The 22,697-nt window shown below is 35.4% G+C and overlaps 1 protein-coding gene across 4 annotated transcripts in view; it reads left to right on the forward strand.

The window, feature by feature from the left end:
* Positions 1-22,697, forward strand: part of LOC138334348 (vitamin D3 receptor B-like) — a 580,118-nt gene that overhangs the window by 168,085 nt on the left and 389,336 nt on the right. The window contains exon 1 of one of the 4 annotated variants that reach the window (XM_069283006.1): positions 8,501-8,623. The exons of the other annotated variants lie outside the window; for them this stretch is intronic. The gene's annotated coding sequence lies outside the window, so the exon portion shown is untranslated. Of the gene's footprint in view, positions 1-8,500; positions 8,624-22,697 lie in introns of those variants that run through there. 4 annotated transcript variants of the gene reach the window in all.

Below are 22,697 nucleotides of genomic sequence, written 5' to 3' on the forward strand. Positions count from 1 at the left end.
CATGATCAGCCTTGGCCGGTGTGTCTTAGTAAGGGAGTGACCAGGATTACATAATATCGATCCCCAGAATTGTCCGTCAATATCATTTTACTAGGCTTGGTTTAATACAGATGATCCTGATAATATGGGGATGATTAATTTATACCCAGATTACATGAGATGGATGAGGCTTGGGAAGCTGAATTGATGGGCTTGGTACTACTGACAATACTGATGAGCTGAACTACTAACATTAAGACATGTACATAAATGTGCTCCTGATGATGCATGTCCTGACATGGGTACTAGGCAGTTCTGGTTAAAACTCTGAATCCCAATTCCCGTATGTAAAATCACAAACAAATATTTCTCACGTGGATTTGAGGTTTCATGGATGAACTGGTAATTAAATTATAACGTCTTATATTTAAATAACGAAGTGATAAGTAATTAAACAATGTAGGTATAGATTTTCCATATAAAAAAGTTTCTGAGAAGACTACCCTGGATATATACTAATGTAGGATTATATCACCATTACCATCACTCGTATATTCACCTTTTTTCAAATGAGAAAAGCCAAAATTGTTGTCCCAAAGTATAAAGAATTTTCTGTTGAATGAAGAATTATCATCAGTGTTAAAGCTATTCTCCCTGACCTAGTTTTAATGTTCTAACAACATATTACCCTCAAGGTGAACTTTGGATTTCAAAAAGAAGATGATAGACATGCACCACCTTAATTGCATATAACAAACAATGCTATGAGAATGTGAAAATATGAGTTATTAGTTATGTGAGCCTCTTATGCCATTGCAAACTTGTACAACCTACATTGACGGTATCCATAGTTAAACCTGCCTTAGAGACCACCTCTGTATAAAGACTACCTGCTTATTACGACCACTTACTGTGGATCCCTGAACTGGCCAATATATTGCTCTGCTATTTGACCTGGTTGTATATTATATATACATAAAGATCACCTGACTATAAAAGAACCTTTTTGTCTTGTGGAAAATTGTAATAAAGTATCTAATGATGTTGAAGCTGGTGTAATAAATAAGTATTATAATACTGTGACAGAGATAGAATAATGCTCTGTCAATATCCAGTTAATTTTTAGTTATTGAGGTTTTTTCATTTCATTTCAACAATTAAATTTTATAGACATATTGATGGTACAGTCAATAGGATGGAACAACAGGCTAGGCCTATATAAGTTCTCTCCATTGGTGGATTGAGTGTTTATATCAGTTATAATATCTATATATATATATTGTTACATTAATATTTTTGAAATGAAAAAAATACAATAATATTCAGGGGAGGTAACTCAGGTTTAACACAGACAGACACACCATAACACACACCTTACACACAATTATAATCTTAACATTAGGATAAAGTGATCATAATATCAATATATATGTATATAATATATCATATTAAATATGTATATATGAGACATAACATTTTTATGGGATAATATACAGTTCGGTGGATTGACCAAAAGTCTGTGTGCATTATTGTACAGGTCATAACCATCCAAACTGTTATTGTTTGAATTATACATAATTAATTATTTTAAGTTTAGAAATATAATAATATGATAACTTATTAACTGTTGTAAAGAATCGCAAACTAAATAAATGAAAATCAGTTTATTAACATAGAAACACAGCAATATTGCCCAACTAGTTTCAAATCATTTCAAGGATTTTACAAAATTACATGTACTTGATTGATATGAAAAATATTCTATGAATAAGTCCAAAGGTCAATATATATAAAGGCTTTCTATAGCTTATAAAGATTAAAACGTTGAGACTTTCCTATGAAATATACGAATATCTTTAAGTATTTGTCTACGGTATTTGTATTTATACCACAATCAGGACATCTGTATATAAATGTGTCAACACTAATATGATTATGTGTATTAGTGTACCTATTCAGGTTTTGTAGTAATTCATAGCAGGAATCATTGTAAAGGGGACATTCTAGAAAATAATGAGAAACTCTTTCTAATGAGGTTTTTTAACTGAAAAAAAAATCAATTCAGCATCATTGGGTAAAATATAACACCAGAAACTTTCCTGCCAAAAGGGAATTTATGTTCAGGAGTGGATGTGGAAAGTCACATAACTCACCTAATATCAGAGTTTTGCTTTCCAATAGGGGAGGTGACCTGATAATTTATACAACAGAATTACTGGTGGAATAGACAAGGTGTTCTCTGTAATGGAACAAACACTTTCGACAGATCTGTACTTTTACACGGTTTATCTTGGCAACGAAGTAACAAAAAATGTAGAGAGACTCTTAAGAGCTTTCTACTTCATTTCCTAGTCATTTACTAGGCATAAAATTTAAATTGATCTTTTAAAAAAAGTCGCATGAAAATAAAAAATTGCACATCTTGCAAAAGAATTTTTAATAGAATAATTACTTTGATTAAAGAAAAAACTAGATAATGGTTAACTAGAATTTTCCAGTATTTTAAAGACTTTTTGGAATCAATATTTATTAGGGATTAGATTCAAGTGTAATCTTTGAAAAATTCTCCACAAAGCATTTTTTTCCTCGTCCATTGGATCAACTGAAGCCATACCAACCATTTGATGTATGGCCTTGTGTATTTCAGGGGTCACTTAAAAGCATGTATTACTTGTACAAGACCAACTCGAATGACAAGAGCCTTTCTGAAAAATTGTCGCAGCATATTCATTATCATTAGCATGTTTTAGGAATATCTTTTATCATTAAAGCCGCTTTAACACTGTGTGGGAATTCTTGGATGAAATATACTTAGTGACTCTTGCCAAGACGGAGCCTCAATTTAGATGTCTTTGTTCTGTCGTCGGGCGAATGTGTTGAAGACCAAAATGAAGACAACCAACGCAAGTTTTAAATTGCTTAAGAGTTGAATTTAATTAAGGTGAAAGATCACGGTAATTAAAGAAATAAATGAATGAGGCAAAGGCCTGCTGATGAATCTAGAAGGAAGGCCTTAATCGAAGAAGCCTTGTAATCCAACTATTGAGCCTTAGTGGTAGTGCGATTTTGGCCCTATATATTGAGTTTTTATTTGTGTAGATACTGAATCTAGTGCTGCCTGTGATAGAGAAAGTCTATAGTGCTGGCATTCATAGGGCACGACTATGGGACCCTTTTCAAATTAAAAATGGACAAGTATCAAAATGACCATTTCTTTAAAGATTCTACACCGCTTCAAATGGTATGTTTTCCCTAAACCAGGAGAAGTCGAATAAGAAATTTTTCTTCAGTTACACAAGTTACTTACTTAAATTTACACCATTACCACCTTTGAAAAGTTTTTAGCTTCTAATTAATAATTTACACTGCCCCCAAAAAAATCCGTCGAAATATGTCAATTAAATTATTTTATATAAATTTTTTGAGTTAGTTAAACATAAACAGCAGTGGAGTATATTTAATTCATTCAAAGTAATTTCCCCTGCAACTGCATCCCCAGATGATGTTTTCTAGATTTGTAAAAAATACTGATTATCAGATTTTACCAATTTTTGCTTCAGTCTTTTTCCTGAAATACAGATGGGTGAATTGTTTATTAAGGGCAATGGTGGCTGAGTATAGTTTAGATGTCCCAAAATATTACCATCGACCCACCACCTCTGGGTCCTAGATTTGAATCCCAGGTGGGTCAGTTGCCAGGTACTGACTGCTGGTCAGTGGCAAAGAGCCTTTGGATGTATTATAATTGGAAATTGATATTTTTGAACTTAAAAAAAGAATGCTTCATCTCACTTGATTTTATAACATTAATAACATTCAACTTGTTTTTAAGGCTGTGTCCCAGTTGGTTTATCCCTAGGTCTATAGTTTTTCTCACCTAAAATAAATATGTACCTGAATTCAAAGTTATACAGATGGCAATACGCTAATGTCTTTTAAAAATGAAAATGTTTGATTTTCGCAACACAAACTGTATCAGCAGACCTATTGATTAATGCCTTGGAAGATTAAATACCCATTGTTTGTCGTGTTGGTTATTCATTTATACGACTTAACGTGCATCTGGGGAAAAAACAGGCAGATACTCTGGTGTTCAAATAGCTATTTTAATCTCTCAGGAAATTTTGTATCGTTTTAAAACAAGAGAAAAAAACATGAATGCAAGCGTTTTCATTCATCATATCCTTCACAACGTCTGCACGACTGAATCCATCACTACATGTTAAAGACATCTCGCTGTAGAGGCCTGACTAGTGGCACCTTACCAGATCCAATTCCTGTAATTTTCTGCTTCTATTGTCGTCCCGTTGGACCAATTTACTCTGATCAATATGCAGAATTTGTTTCTGATACGTAACGTTATACAAGCCTTTCACCGACTCTGATCACCACTCTGTTACAGTTGTGTATACTATTATTGTTGACAAATAAATGTGATTTTAAACAGTTTGTCATAGTAAGGTCTCAGTTTCATGTAAAGATGTGCCTTATGATTATTTAGCAAATCCTTAAGACTATTAATAAATGCACTACTACATTAAATTCTGATTTATAGGCAAAGGGAAATTTATAGGTAAAAGGAATATAATTTGATAGGTACTGTGCTGTAACAGGATTTTGTTGTATATTTGAAGATCATTATTTGTTCTAAGATTTTATGTTATTAGGTATACAAAGCTCTAATATTATATACAGCATTCGTTCATCCCCCATAAATTGAACAGAGAAGGATGCTATCTCCCTATTACTTTACTGGAAGTTTATACAGGTAGACTTTCGTCTCCTCGTTATTGACACAGGTAAACGGTGTTCCAGGTAGCTACTACTCGGCAGCTAATTACACCGATACAGATGGGATTGGGTGGCGTGCTTGCACACACTTTTCAGTTGCCTAAGGGGCATGTAAATCGCATCATTAATGATAAACTTTGCTAGGTACCCTTTGGGAGAGACCACCTACCCTCAGCCATAAACTTGCGGCATTCAAGGTGGATATATAACGTGGTTAATACAGTGTTATAATGATATCGACTCCATTGTCAGATCACTGACTTAATGATGATAGAGATTTCTCGAGGCTCGTTGCAGTTATTGAATTTTGACATGCTATGTTAAAATCATTTTGTACCCTTTAGTGATATTGGAGAGCGTTATAAAAACCAAATTGAATTTTTAAAACTACAATGTAGTGACTTGATCAAGTAATGTTACGCATCCTGATAAGATACTTTGTGTACCGATATCAGTGTGAATCATGTCTGCCGATCAAAGTGTGAAATAGCATTTTCTGGTGATGACTTTAACTTGTCTGAAAGTGACCCAAGTGATATCACCCGTAAAAACCAGCGACCCAAGTGATATCACCCATGAAAACCAGTACTGGAGCAGTCCTACAAATAGTGCCCCAAAGTGACCCAAGTGATATCACCCGTGAAAACCAGTACTGGAGCAGTCCTACAAATAGTGCCCCAATAATAGCTGCCACTGGAGTGAAAGCAAAGCCACATCTAGAAAACTTGCTTTTCATGTTCAAAGGTCAAGTTTACGTCTGACTGAATATTTTACAAGTTTACGTCTGACTGAATATTTTACAATAAATATTGAAACCTGTTGGATTAAACAATATTAAATATCACGTAAACCTTCCCACTAGTGACTGACTTCTGGACTGTTTGAGGTGTAATGGTGTATAGGTCAAGGTCACACTAACAAAACGAAATTAGATTCATTGTGATAACTATATATAGATCACTTACTAAGGTCCGTGATAACTATATATAGATCACTTACTAAGGTCCGTGATAACTATATATAGATCACTTACTAAGGTCCGTGATAACTATATATAGATCACTTACTAAGGTCCGTGATAACTATATATAGATCACTTACTAAGGTCCGTGATAACTATATATAGATCACTTACTAAGGTCCGTGATAACTATATATAGATCACTTACTAAGGTCCGTGATAAACTATATATAGATCACTTACTAAGGTCCGTGATAACTATATATAGATCACTTACTAAGGTCCGTGATAACTATATATAGATCACTTACTAAGGTCCGTGATAACTATATATAGATCACTTACTAAGGTCCGTGGATCACTTACTAAGGTCCGTGATAACTATATATAGATCACTTACTAAGGTCCGTGATAACTATATATAGATCACTTACTAAGGTCCGTGATAACTATATATAGATCACTTACTAAGGTCCGTGATAACTATATATAGATCACTTACTAAGGTCCGTGATAACTATATATAGATCACTTACTAAGGTCCGTGATAACTATATATAGATCACTTACTAAGGTCCGTGATAACTATATATAGATCACTTACTAAGGTCCGTGATAACTATATATAGATCACTTACTAAGGTCCGTGATAACTATATATAGATCACTTACTAAGGTCCGTGATAACTATATATAGATCACTTACTAAGGTCCGTGATAACTATATATAGATCACTTACTAAGGTCCGTGATAACTATATATAGATCACTTACTAAGGTCCGTGATAACTATATATAGATCACTTACTAAGGTCTGATAACTATATATATAGATCACTTACTAAGGTCCGTGTAACTATATATATAGATCACTTACTAAGGTCCGTGATAACTATATATAGATCACTTACTAAGTCCGTGATAACTATATATAGATCACTTACTAAGGTCCGTGATAACTATATATATAGATCACTTACTAAGGTCTGTGATAACTATATATATATAGATCACTTACTAAGGTCCGTGATAACTATATATAGATCACTTACTAAGGTCCGTGATAACTATATATAGATCACTTACTAAGGTCCGTGATAACTATATATAGATCACTTACTAAGGTCCGTGATAACTATATATAGATCACTTACTAAGGTCCGTGATAACTATATATAGATCACTTACTAAGGTCCGTGATAACATATATAGATCACTTACTAAGGTCCGTGATAACTATATATAGATCACTTACTAAGGTCCGTGATAACTATATATAGATCACTTACTAAGGTCCGTGATAACTATATATAATCACTTACTAAGGTCCGTGATAACTATATATAGATCACTTACTAAGGTCCGTGATAACTATATATAGATCACTTACTAAGGTCCGTGATAACTATATATAGATCACTTACTAAGGTCCGTGATAACTATATATAGATCACTTACTAAGGTCCGTGATAACTATATATAGATCACTTACTAAGGTCCGTGATAACTATATATAGATCACTTACTAAGGTCCGTGATAACTATATATAGATCACTTACTAAGGTCCGTGATAACTATATATAGATCACTTACTAAGGTCCGTGATAACTATATATAGATCACTTACTAAGGTCGTGATAACTATATATAGATCACTTACTAAGGTCCGTGTATCCGTGATAACTATATATAGATCACTTACTAAGGTCCATCCCAGTGGGCAGGAGGGGTGGGGCCCAATAGGGGAAATAAAGGGGATTGTAACGAAATTTGGCCACAAACATCCTTCGGGGAAGGGGAACAGATTTTATATAAATTTTGGCTCTGACCTCCCAGGGGCAGGAGGGGCGGGGCCCAATAGGGGAAATAGAGGTAAATCCCATAAATCGCTTCTCGTCCTAGAGTTCTGCATGTATTGTAACCAAATTTGGCCAAAAACATCCTTGGGAGAAGATGAACAGAACTTGTATAAATTTTGGCTCTGACCCCCCAGGGGCAGGAGGGGTGGGGCCCAATAGGGGAAATAGAGGTAAATCTCATAAATCGCTTCTTGTCCTAGAGTTCTACATGGATTGTGACCAAATTTGGCCACAAACATCCTTGGGGGAAGGGGAACAGAACTTGTATAAATTTTGGCTCTGACCCCCCGGGGGCAGGAGGGGCGGGGCCCAATAGAGGAATAAGAGAAAAATATTCAAATTCTTTCAGAAAAGAAACAATGAACCTTTATTCATATCAGTACTTGGCATTACAAACCAGGTGAGCGATACAGGCCCTCTGGGCCTCTTGTTGGTTGAAGGTGACACATTTACTTCCATGGATTCCATAGTTACCAGAATGAAGTAGCGGAATTATGTTTTGGAGAATAATGGGTTTAATAAACTTTGACTAAAAAATGGACAGGTTGATTGTGTTTTGTTGAGTGGAAAGTTGACACAGTACAAAATTCAAGGCAGTAGTTAATATTTCAGAGTTTATATTTTTTGGTTACAAGTCCTATCCTTAATATTTTACCAAAGGATTTGTTCCAAAATAGAGAAAGTTTGGAACTGATTAATCAAACGAAGAACATTCATATTTCAGGTCTCCAATTAAAAGTTTGAATAGAAGCTTGCTGATTCAGCTGGCTTCACACTGATCTATGATGGAATCCATTAGAGCCAGGTAGTGGTGTGAACAGTTCTGGGACGACAGATTACACAATGACTAAGTAAGCAGGGACCAACACTTCTACAATATTGGATTGGAAAATAAATTTTTTTTTCAGATGGTGTTGCTGAGAAACAGATATTTTGGTGAAGATTTTGTCGTTAGTGGATTGTCCTGGTGTACTTGGCCACCCTTTGGAGTAATTGTCTATCGTTGACAAGGACAAATTATCTGGGGTCAAGGTAAATGAGTTTTTTGGCCCTCTGGCAGTATTTGGTCACGGAGTGCACAGAGATGGTTCTGGTTACTTCTCCATTCTTTGACAAATATCAGCTAGAGGAAGATTGCTTAAGTTTTAAGATTGTTTTTAGTCTCACCGATTCTACAACTATCAATATCTGGTATATTACATATGATTTATATTTTGTAAGGAGATATCAGATACATGTTGAGGATGTTACATGTTATAAGTTGTCCAACCCTGTGTTTGTCACAGCATGGATGACCTCCCCTTATCTATGTGAAGAGGAGAAATGTAAATATGCTTTAACTTAAATTAGCAGAGCTTCCAAAATATTTGGGAGATATTGTTGATATTTAGCTCACTGATGTTGATGTTTTGTGCTCGAGACAAAAAAAAAAAAAATAACACAAAAAAACCTAGCTGTTCCCTTCGTGTTGCATGGAGACTAAAATATGCCACATTCAACTGTCTTACAAAAACATGTAGTTTAACCAACATTTTGTCCTGATTTTGAAATCTGTAAAAGATATCCAGTGTACTTAAGAGTGTGATATCAGTATACCAACATTGTCTATATCTGTAAGGTACATAGGAATTCTGGGTGAAATGCCACAATCATACAAGACAGAAAATCAGAGGAATAATGGGTAAAATGACATTTAATCGCAATTCAGAATTAAAAAAACTTACCCAGTCAAATTGTAGTGTTGTCACGCTGTACCGTACTGTCCACATTCGCAGTCACATGACACTAGTGCCACCATTTTGGAAGTGAGTAAGCCACACCCATCAGGTCCCAGATTGTAGGGGAACAGCTGTGGGTACAGATGGAGTGGTATCAAATTAGTCTTATGTAAGTAGGGCATGCAGATGATATTCAAAACAAAAGCATGAAAAGAAATATGACACCAGTATTACTTTGATTTCTCTGTGATAATTAGATTTGAAATTAAAAAAAAAATCATCTACAAGTTAATAGCATTAAGTCTGATAAAAATACAGCCCATTTACAATGTTAGAATATCTGGGTAAATATCTTTATTGATGGCAGACGACACATGCTATATAAAATTCTTTGAAATTATTAAAGAATACATTAAAGTGCTTGCTAAATGGGCTGCATAATGTGTTTCATGTTGACGACCTTGAAATGATAGTAGACTGCAGACACCAGTACCATGTGTGATACCTGGAGCCATTTGGGTAATTTGTTTACCTATAGCTCACTAGATGATGGGACGGTTTGATCTTTATTGATAGCATCTTTGCATCTTTGCCCTGTCCTAGGTTTGTCGTGTAGAAAGTTCTGTCAGTCTCCAACAAGGACTCCCAGATTGTAACAGCAGTGTTCATCTGACTGTGGCAACTACACAAGCTGTTAGCTGTTTTCATAACACTCGTTTTAATTGGTCCAACGATGGCTGTCTGTCGCCACCTTGTCTGCTGTTATAAAACATTGATATGGCTGCACTTTCTTGTTTCATATAGCGTTCTTCCATTGATACGATCGTGCACACACGGCACTGTTCCCATAGAACACGAGCCACTGGCGCGCGACACAACTTCAAAGGGATGATCCACTTCATCGAACACACATAATTGAAGCGTATTCTTGCGGGATTTCTACAATTTTTACCTCATCAGCAATATTGCATGTTGACAGTCTACTAACACAATGTCTGGGGATAGACTCGAGATTTTAATTTGAGATATGTTCATTTTATTTTTGCTGTTATTCTATTTACTGCAGATTTAAGGTGTAAAACAGCCAATTGAAATGGTGTGATCATCGTAAATGTTCTTTTTACTGGGTCAGGAGTAGTGGGATGAGATATGGATGGCCTGAGGCTGATCAGGCTCCGGGTACATTGTTGTTATTGTGGAAGGGAAGAATTACAACAGGCTAGGTGGATATGTGTACAGATGTAGGATAGGTAGAGCATAACTTGTTGAAGTTATAGAGATGGACTGAAATCATCTTTATGATAATTTAAAATTAGGTAGGAAGAGGATGATGTCAAGGTTTCACAAGAATATGACAATGTTGTTTTAAGTTAAAAACTATCGTAGTTCAATACCACATATGGTTAATATTGAACACATTTGTCAGGAAATTATGTGTTGGGTTGGCCATGGAACATTAGTAAGGGATGACCTTGTAGAGAAAGGCCTGTTTGGATGTAAATATCAATCTAGATCGTTGAAAAAAGCCGATCTATGAAACAAAAGCCGGACATTATAACTAATTATAGGCACTTGGGCAAGAACACGAAGGCAATAAAAAGGGAGCTCTCCTGCTTTATGTGCAGGGTAGTGATTATAGAGAGAAATTACGGTCTCCCAGCATATAAACACAACAGCAACTTCATGCTTCACCCAGCCAGTAAGTTATTTTCCTCAGGCCAAATTGATATGATAAAACTTATGACATTTTGGTGGTAAAAAATGGGATTCAAATAAAGAGACGGGATACTATACTGGAATCGATAATGTTGAGGCCTAGACGGCCGGAAGCCAGAGATAGGGAGTGCTTATCTATATGTGACTCTCTCGTGGTGCTTTCCCTTCCTGTTATGCTCTGTTATATTAAGTTATAGTAGATGTGATAGGGATCGCCATATTATCCCGAGTCTAACGTACACATGCAGGTCTATATACTACAAATGTAACATACTTAATATCCTTAACTATATAGTAGGCTCTATTGGACAATATTGGTTACCGTATTCCACCCAATAAGCGGCCAGGGCGTTTAAAAAATTGAAAAAATGAAAAGATGCTAATAAGACAAAATTATTGCAAATCTAGACAGTTTTGTGTAGTTTTGATTAATAATGATGAGTGAACAATTAAAATTGAGGCCTCAAAGAGGGGAAGGGGCGCTTAAAGGGACATGGGCGCTTATTGGGTTGAATATGGTAATTCATTTTGAAGCAATATTGGTTAATTCATTTTGTATGATAATTAACGATGTCATGGATATATTTGTGATAGATTTGTGTGGTAGATGTGGTCCCAGAAGTCATATTTTCGTTTTACATCCATTAAGGAAATCATATACATTGAGGTACATTCAAACAGTGGTATTTGTTTTTGGGTTGAATTAACTTCTTTATTAAGATAAAAACATGTTATATGATCATTTACGATGTCCTGGATATATTTCAGATGGATCAGTGTGGAGGAGTTGGTCCCGGAAGTCATATTTCCTGTGTTACTTCTGTTAGGGAAATTATATATATCGGGGTACATTCAACTCGTGGTGTTTAATTTTGGGTTGAATTCATGTCTTTAGTAAATTAAAAAAAAGCAATAACAATGTCCTTGACATTTGTGATGGATTTGTTTGGTAGAGGTGGTCCCGGAAGTCATATTTCCTGTGTTACTTCCGTTAGGGAAATCATATATATCGGAGTACATTCAACTCGTGGTATTTAATTTTGGGTTGAATTCATGTCTTTAGTAAATTCAAAAAGAGCAATAACAATGTCCTTGACATTTGTGATGGATTTGTTTGGTAGAGGTGGTCCCGGAAGTCATATTTCCTGTGTTACTTCTGTTAGGGAAATCATATATTTCGGGGTACATTCAACTCGTGGTATTTAATTTTGGGTTGAATTCATGTCTTTAGTAAATTCAAAAAAAGCAATAACAATGTCCTTGACATTTGTGATGGATTTGTGTGGTAGAGGTGGTCCCGGAAGTCATATTTCCTGTATTACTTCCGTTAGGGAAATAATATATATCGGGGTACATTCAACTCGTGGTATTTAATTTTGGGTTGAATTCATGTCATTAAAGATGTTATTTATTTTGTGTTGGCTCTATATATATATAAACAAAGCAAGAAATGAGCAATGCAATGAAACACAATATTAACCCTTATGTGAAGTTACTAACAAACCATTTCCATTTGCAAACTCTTCCAAAACGTTATAGATGTTAGACAGCATATATTTCTATTAAGGATTAATATTACTGAGTGTCTAAAACAAATCTATAAAGGGCAATAACTCTCTAAGATACTGTCAGACAATTTTCATATTAAAACTCTTCCAAGATATCAGACTTACCTACAGAGTTGTATTAATATATTTATTTTTTAAGCTTTGTGAATATTTACTTCAGTTATAGTGTTCACAAGGCTTATTAGTGGTTATTATTGCAAAGGGCAGTAACTCCAAATTTACTGTCCGATAATTCTGATTTTTGAACTCAATTGTAATCTTACTAATTGTAGCTATGTACACAAACAAAGTTTTATAAAGCTCAGAAAATATTTACTTCAGTTATTGTGTCCACAAGTTCTAATAACAATTATTATTGCAAAGGGCAATAAGTTATTGTAAGTCTGTTTTTCAAACTTGACCAAGATCTTGCCAATATAAGTCCGCATACAAAGTTTCAGTTCATTAGAGAATCTCATTCTATCAAATACCAAGAAAATTATGAACACTTTTATAAGATACGTTGAAGAACTCTTAACCAACTACAGCATGGCGACCAATTCTTGCAATTGAATAAAATTCAGATTACAATTACCATTACAATACCATTACAATAGTATTGCAATTGCAGTCTGCATTAGTTAAACTATCCTAATAGTGTTTCCCCCCAATAGAAATAGTATTGCAATAGTAATCCTACCATTGGACTGAACTGGACTAAAATGAGATACTCGCAGAGGTTTGATATGATAACAGACTAACATTTGTTATCAAAAGTCACTTTTCCCACATGCTATTCAATCAAAAACAAACACTGACATTGTTCTTAATGTCAGTGAGTTTGATCATGAATGGGACTAATTCACATACCATGTGATACCTGATAACATTTGTGGGGGAATGATGTTTCTATTGGTGATGGAATGAAGTCAAAATATGATATTCCACGCTAACGCTATTTCAGCCGGAAGATTACAAAGAGTTACGTTCAATTACCACTAGAGATACTATGTAGTCCCGCACAAACGTTAACAGGTATCATATGGTACGTGAATTAGTTCCATTGTCACTGACACTAGCAAAGGGAAGTAACTCTAAACCAAAACTGCTCCAGATTTACGACAAGAAGTCCAATTTATGGACGGATTTAATAGAATTCAGAATGCAATACTATTGAATTTGCAGTCTGCATTAGTTAAACTATTCCAATAATTCCCCCCCCCCCCCCACAATAGAAATAGTATTGCAATAGTAATCCTACCATTGGACTGAACTGGACTAAAATGAGATACTCGCAGAGGTTTAACATGATAACAGACTAACAGTCGTTAACAAAAGTCACTTTTCCCACATGCTATTCAATCAAAAACAAACACTGACATTGTTCTCAATGTCAGTGAGTTTGATCATGAATGGGACTAATTCACATACCATGTGATACCTGATAACATTTGTGGGGGAATGATGTTTCTATTGGTGATGGAATGAAGTCAAAATATGATATTCCACGCTAACGCTATTTCAGCCGGAAGATTACAAAGAGTTACGTTCAATTACCACTAGAGATACTATGTAGTCCCGCACAAACGTTAACAGGTATCATATGGTACGTGAATTAGTTCCATTGTCACTGACACTAGCAAAGGGAAGTAACTCTAAACCAAAACTGCTCCAGATTTACGACAAGAAGTCCAATTTATGGACGGATTTAATAGAATTCAGAATGCAATACTATTGAATTTGCAGTCTGCATTAGTTAAACTATTCCAATAATTCCCCCCCCCCCCCCAATAGAAATAGTATTGCAATAGTAATCCTACCATTGGACTGAACTGGACTAAAATGAGATACTCGCAGAGGTTTGATATGATAACAGGCTAACATTTGTTATCAAAAGTCACTTTTCCCACATGCTATTCAATCAAAAACAAACACTGACATTGTTCTTAATGTCAGTGAGTTTGATCATGAATGGGACTAATTCACATACCATGTGATACCTGATAACATTTGTGGGGGAATGATGTTTCTATTGGTGATGGAATGAAGTCAAAATATGATATTCCACGCTAACGCTATTTCAGCCGGAAGATTACAAAGAGTTACGTTCAATTACCACTAGAGATACTATGTAGTCCCGCACAAACGTTAACAGGTATCATATGGTACGTGAATTAGTTCCATTGTCACTGACACTAGCAAAGGGAAGTAACTCTAAAAACCAAAACTGCTCCAGATTTACGACAAGAAGTCCAATTTATGGACGGATTTAATAGAATTCAGAATGCAATACTATTGAATTTGCAGTCTGCATTAGTTAAACTATTCCAATAATCCCCCCCCCCCCCCCCCCCCACAATAGAAATAGTATTGCAATAGTAATCCTACCATTGGACTGAACTGGACTAAAATGAGATACTCGCAGAGGTTTGATATGATAACAGGCTAACATTTGTTATCAAAAGTCACTTTTTCCCACATGCTATTCAATCAAAAACAAACACTGACATTGTTCTTAATGTCAGTGAGTTTGATCATGAATGGGACTAATTCACATACCATGTGATACCTGATAACATTTGTGGGGGAATGATGTTTCTATTGGTGATGGAATGAAGTCAAAATATGATATTCCACGCTAACGCTATTTCAGCCGGAAGATTACAAAGAGTTACGTTCAATTACCACTAGAGATACTATGTAGTCCCGCACAAACGTTAACAGGTATCATATGGTACGTGAATTAGTTCCATTGTCACTGACACTAGCAAAGGGAAGTAACTCTAAACCAAAACTGCTCCAGATTTACGACAAGAAGTCCAATTTATGGACGGATTTAATAGAATTCAGAATGCAATACTATTGAATTTGCAGTCTGCATTAGTTAAACTATTCCAATAATTCCCCCCCCCCCCCCCCCCACAATAGAAATAGTATTGCAATAGTAATCCTACCATTGGACTGAACTGGACTAAAATGAGATACTCGCAGAGGTTTGATATGATAACAGGCTAACATTTGTTATCAAAAGTCACTTTTCCCACATGCTATTCAATCAAAAACAAACACTGACATTGTTCTTAATGTCAGTGAGTTTGATCATGAATGGGACTAATTCACATACCATGTGATACCTGATAACATTTGTGGGGGAATGATGTTTCTATTGGTGATGGAATGAAGTCAAAATATGATATTCCACGCTAACGCTATTTCAGCCGGAAGATTACAAAGAGTTACGTTCAATTACCACTAGAGATACTATGTAGTCCCGCACAAACGTTAACAGGTATCATATGGTACGTGAATTAGTTCCATTGTCACTGACACTAGCAAAGGGAAGTAACTCTAAACCAAAACTGCTCCAGATTTACGACAAGAAGTCCAATTTATGGACGGATTTAATAGAATTCAGAATGCAATACTATTGAATTTGCAGTCTGCATTAGTTAAACTATTCCAATAATTCCCCCCCCCCCCCACAATAGAAATAGTATTGCAATAGTAATCCTACCATTGGACTGAACTGGACTAAAATGAGATACTCGCAGAGGTTTGATATGATAACAGGCTAACATTTGTTATCAAAAGTCACTTTTCCCACATGCTATTCAATCAAAAACAAACACTGACATTGTTCTTAATGTCAGTGAGTTTGATCATGAATGGGACTAATTCACATACCATGTGATACCTGATAACATTTGTGGGGGAATGATGTTTCTATTGGTGATGGAATGAAGTCAAAATATGATATTCCACGCTAACGCTATTTCAGCCGGAAGATTACAAAGAGTTACGTTCAATTACCACTAGAGATACTATGTAGTCCCGCACAAACGTTAACAGGTATCATATGGTACGTGAATTAGTTCCATTGTCACTGACACTAGCAAAGGGAAGTAACTCTAAACCAAAACTGCTCCAGATTTACGACAAGAAGTCCAATTTATGGACGGATTTAATAGAATTCAGAATGCAATACTATTGAATTTGCAGTCTGCATTAGTTAAACTATTCCAATAATTCCCCCCCCCCCCCCCCCCCCACAATAGAAATAGTATTGCAATAGTAATCCTACCATTGGACTGAACTGGACTAAAATGAGATACTCGCAGAGGTTTAACATGATAACAGACTAACAGTCGTTAACAAAAGTCACTTTTCCCACATGCTATTCAATCAAAAACAAACACTGACATTGTTCTCAATGTCAGTGAGTTTGATCATGAATAGGACTTTTAAATTCATGTACCATGTGATACCTGACAAGGTGTGTGCAGGACTACTGTATCTAATGGTGATGGAATGACGTCAAAAGATGATATCCTAACGTCATTGCAACGCCATTATTGGGTATCACGTGGTATGTGAATTAGTCCTATTGTCACTGACACTAGCAAAGGGAAGCAACTCCAAACAAACACTGCACCAGATGTACAACATGCTGTCCAATTCATAGACTGAATTAAAGAGAATCCAGAATACAATACCATTGCAATTGTAGTCTGCATTAGTTAAACCAATTGTGTCCTCCCCCCATTAGCAGTTGTAACCCTGGTCAATACCAGCAACAACATACCACTCGGCTAGAGATAACTTCTCTTTTGCTCGATCGATTGAGCGTCAGACTAGTAATCCAGAGGTCCTGAGTTTGATCCCTGGCAGAGGCAGTGATTGAAATTATTATAAATCCTGCTCCCCGTTAGTATTGCAATAGTGAAAATTGTAGGGGATAGTCCTCTTACCATTGAACAACAGTTAGAATTACCTGAAACGGACTGAACTGGACTAAAATGAAGTACTCGTAGAGGTTAAATAAGATAACAGATACAGATAACAGTTGTTATCAAAAGTCACTTTTTCCCCCATGCTATTCAATCAAAAACAAACACTGACATTGTACTTAATCGCAATTGTCAGTGTGTTTAATGATGAATTGTCACTGACACAGCAAAGGGAAGTAACTCTAAACAAACACTGCACCAGATGTGCGACATGAAGATCAATTCATAGACTGAATTTAATAAAATTCAGAATGCAAATTAGCTAGCCAATTGGGATTACGTGATCATAAACAAGGTTTAGTTCCCCTTTGATGGTCAATCAGGATTTCATGACTAATAAGAATAACAATAGTATTGTAATAGCTAAATTTTCCTATAAACTCAATCAATAGCTAATTGTATACCCTCCCCCTCCCTAGTCCCAGTTCTAGTTAAAACTTTTGCTGACTAACATCTATAATATTCTGAATGAGTTTGAATATGGAAATGGTTTGTCAATAACTTTCCATAAAGGTTGTTGTGTTTGATTTTATTGCTTATTGGTATATTCATAAGTGTTGCAACAATACGCTTCCCCCATGATACATTACATATCGCGATACTTGTCACATGATATGATACATATCATGATATGTATGAAATAAAATTAATCTATCAAAAAGTAAAAATTTTCTACTCTTTCACTGTTGATTTTACTCCTTCTTGTTCAATAATACAGAATGCAAAATACTACCGTATGTGTGATTTTAAAGTTGCAGGAGGTTGTTTTAATTCTATAATGTTTCCAGGTCTTTAAAGCTCTGCCATAGTTTGTTTGTGCATGGAGAGATACTCATAACGGCTCAAAAATCTGAATTTCGCCTATCCACAAATTGGTGGGGAGTACCATGAAAGTAAAAAAAAATACTGTGAACTGAACTGTGTAGTTTATACTGTGATATTATCGTCCCAAGGTTTATTGTTGTAGCACTTAATATTCATGTAACTTACATATATATGTTATACAATGTGACACGGTCAATGACATCACATTGTTTACGGGTTCTGTTGTGTCTGCACTTGTAGACTGGGATGTAGGTAGCTACCAAGTCCGTTCAAATGAATGAACTTGATCTTCATTCAACGTTACAGGGTCAAATAATTTAAAATCTTTAATCAACTTCTTAATTGTTAATACCCAAGCGTTATCATTATAAGGCTCCTTGGACCTCTTGTTTAAAAAAGGCAATGCAATAAAAAAAACTGCATTTGTATAGATGAACATCAAAAAGATTAATGTTAATTTGGTTAAAATATCATATGATAGTTGAAAAGCAACTTAAAAGTATTGTAAAGTTTTATTCTTCAGGAATATATCAACAAATGACACTTAGAAATTGAAGATGTCTTGTAGACTGTCAACATAAAGTGAAACAAAATACCATGCCACCGACTCTATCCTACGTGGGGTCCCATTACGGCCAGGAATTTGTATGGACTTTTAGCTATAGATTGACTGTGGGGGATGTTGATGCAGGGGAAGGAGGGTGGGGCAATGGGTAATGTGGAGGTTGTGGGGCAATGGGTATGCCGTAGGTGATGGATGGAGGCAATAAGGTGGAGGTGGTGGTAAATAGCATATCTGCTTACCCCTGGCTTCTTTTACACTTCCAATTATTGAACTTATTGGGTCATCCAGTCATATTATCTTTCCCTAAAACAAAAATCCTTGTACTTCTTACGATGGGCAATGGTAGACTAACACAGAAAAGTACTCACAAGTATAGAGCTACAGGTCCTTTACCGGCCCTAGAACCCAGGTACTGAAAAGTACTCACAGACACAATAGGTAGAGGGAGAACAATGGGGAGTGGGGTGTATAGGGAAGTGTATATATCTATACAGACCGTGAGTAACCCGTTCTCCTCATGTCCAGGATTTCTTATGGAGACATGACAATTTTGTCTTAAATAAATGTATTTATCAATTATGAAATTATATGAAAAAAAAAATACATAAAAAACAATAACTACTAAAAATTAAAAAAAAATCAGCAATAACTCCCCAAACGCCAAGTGCATTGTTTATGATTTGAGTAATATGGAGAGAAAACACCTTATAGATTCACAGGTGTTTATATCTTATGGATTTGTTAAGAATCACCAAAACCACATGGCCATCTGAATGTTAATGATCACCAAAACTACATGGCCATCTGAATGTTAATGATCACCAAAACCACATGGCCATCTGAATGTTAATAAATGATTGGGTTACTGATTTAGGTACTGTATGGTCAATGTGTCAGAAGTTGAGGGAATATTCACTAAAATGAGAAAAATAAAAAAAAAATATGTATATATTTATATTTAGCATAATTACCCAATTTCTGATCTTTTCAGGGATCAATTCTTATGACCATGTCATTGTTGTTAGAAATATAGCAAATCATATGTTCTATAAAAACAGCTGGCTATTCTCTATATACATGTAGCATCTACTGACTCTTTGTGTGGAAACATTCCTTGTTTTGTGGTTTCTGTTAACCACCAAATGATATAAAAAACCAGTGAAATATTTGGTTTTATTTACTTGGAATCGCTGCCCCATGTAGGCTAACCACAAATGTATCTAACCACAAAACAGTTTGAAATCTTACAAACTATGAGAACAAATACCCACAGAACTTATACAGTATAACAATAAAGTGTACAGTCTGTTAACAGCCACCATTGTGTAAAGATCACCTGCATGATAATTAAGACCACTTTTCTAGAGTTCTAAATGACCAATATCAGTACAATTCAACCTGTTTATAATGACAATCTCTTATATGTTCCATGGGTGGTCTTAATAGACAGGTTTGACTGTTATACCACAGGTACAAATATCTAGGGGGTCTTTATAGACAATGTTCCATGGGTGGTCTTAATAGACAGGTTTGACTGTTATACCACAGGTACAAATATCTAGGGGGTCTTTATAGACAAGTTTGACTGTATATCACAGGTACAGATACTTGGGTGGTCTTTCTAGACAGGTTTGACTGTATATGATTTTTGATAAAACAAGGTTTTTGTCTGATCTAATTAGTTGTAGAAGAAAATATTCATTCTTGTCAATTGCCTTGACCAGGAATCCAAACCCACGTTTCTGAAAAACCATACAGCTCTACCAGGTTAGCCAAAGGAGCCATGCTCCATGGCAGCTGAGTGACAGAGACCTATTTATGTTTGGCACATTAAGGCTTGGTCAGAATAAAGACAGTTTATACCACTGGTCTTATCATCATTTTCCCACAGCAGAAACATAATATGCTCTTTCTCCTTTTTGTTAAACTTTTGGGGTTGGTTTTATGGTAACAAGATCATGTAAGGTCCAACAGAGAGCCAATGGTATTATTGGTATATGTACATGTGTGACTTGCACAATGATATTCTCTTACAAGGTTTCCTTTAATTTCCTAATCTGTAGAATTTAATGTAAACAGCATAATTAGGAAGTAAGATTGTAGAATTTAATTAAATACAAATGTTGCTTGTATATTTCTTTTTTTTTAATTAAATGTTTTTATGAATTTTTTGGGGTTTTATGTTTGGAAATTGAAATAAAACCTTTGCTATGCTAGTCTGTGAAGCACATACAAATATACAATTCCATATTGATATGCATTTAGGTTGAAAATATGAAGGCCACATGGGATGGCAATAAGAGATGTCAAGAAAACTGGTTTGTCCTTAATAATTGTTATATATATATGATCTAGCCATGAAATGTGTTTAAGGGAGGATGGAATGTTACTTAACCATATCAATACCACTGCAGTCATCAAATCTGAAATTCATGATTAGGCAAATCTTTCTGTCCACTTTTCTCTTTTGTTATGCATCTAGCACCCAAGATGGCTGCCACAACATTTGATTTGCTGAAGGCAACTCCTAGTGTAATTCCAAATGATTTGTTATAATTTATTAAACAACCGCCTCATTAAGGCCCTTGTTTTAACCGAGTGGATAAGAAGTGTGTATGCATCAGGTCTAACCTTACGTTTTCCTTTTGACTCTTAAATTGTTGTATAGCTTTTAAATTTTTTCAAAATATGAAAAAAATATATATATTTCAGAAAAAGAAGTCCACAGGGTTTGGATATATTAATTATATAACCATACCATAATGTTTATTGGTATATATAGCACAGGTACAAGGAGCATTTGCCCTTTTGACATTGTCATTTAAATGGCGGTGGTAAATTATAGCACATAAAAATATATCCAAAGTACTTTGAGATGGATTCTGGGTCATTCAGTAATTATCCATTCTTTATATGAAATATCATGACAGTCATTGTATCAGTTCATACGATTCCTTTATTTTTAAAATGTTTATTTTTAGATGACGTCACATTGTTTACGGGTTCTGTGGTGTCTGCACTTGTTGACTAGTAGACTGGTATGGAGGGCTACCAAGTTCGTTCAAATGAATGACCTTGACTTCATTCAACGTTACATGGTCAAATAAGTTGTAAAAATGAACATCAAAAAGCTTCATTAGTTAATGCTTATTTGGTAAGAATATCATATGATAGCTGAAAAGCAACTTAAAAGTATTGTAAGGAAAAGTTTTAATTCTTCAGGAATATGTCAACAAATGTCAGTTGGAAATTAATGAAGATTTGTAGACTGTCAACATAAAGTAAAACAAACACCATGTCATCGCCTCTACCCTACCCCATTACGGCCAGGAAGTTGTATGGGGTATAATACCTGTAGCTGTAGAATGACTGTGGGGGATGTTGATGCAGGGGAAGGAGGGTGGGGCAGTGGGTATGCCGTAGGTGTTGGGGTAGGGGGTAGGATGGAGGTGGTGGGGCAGGGGTAGGATGGAGGCAACAATGTGGGAGATGGTGCTAATTAAGTTTAAGACACTTTCTTTGCATATTTGCTCACCCTCCGGCTCCTTTTCGCATCCAATCGTTGAATATAGCTTCATATCGAAACAATTGAGTCATATAGTCATATTATCTTTTCCCGTAACAAAAATCCTTGTGCTTCTTAGGATGGGCAATGGTAGACTAACACAGAAATGTACTCACAAGTATAGAGCTACAGGTAAGTCCTTTACTGGGCCTAAAACCCAGGTACTGAAAAGTACTCACAGTAGGCAGAGGGAGAACAATGGGGAGTGGAGTGTATAGGGAAGTGTATATATCTATACAGACCGTGAGTAACCCGTTCTCCTCATGTCCAGGATTTCTTATGGAGACATGACAATTTTGTCTTTAATAAATGTATGCTTTATATCTATGATGTTGATAATGGTAGTGTCTCCAGAAGGCTCTTTTCAAATATAAAATAAAAAA

The sequence above is a fragment of the Argopecten irradians genome, chromosome 11, assembly GCF_041381155.1.
Source record: "Argopecten irradians isolate NY chromosome 11, Ai_NY, whole genome shotgun sequence".
Lineage (NCBI taxonomy): Eukaryota > Metazoa > Mollusca > Bivalvia > Pectinida > Pectinidae > Argopecten > Argopecten irradians.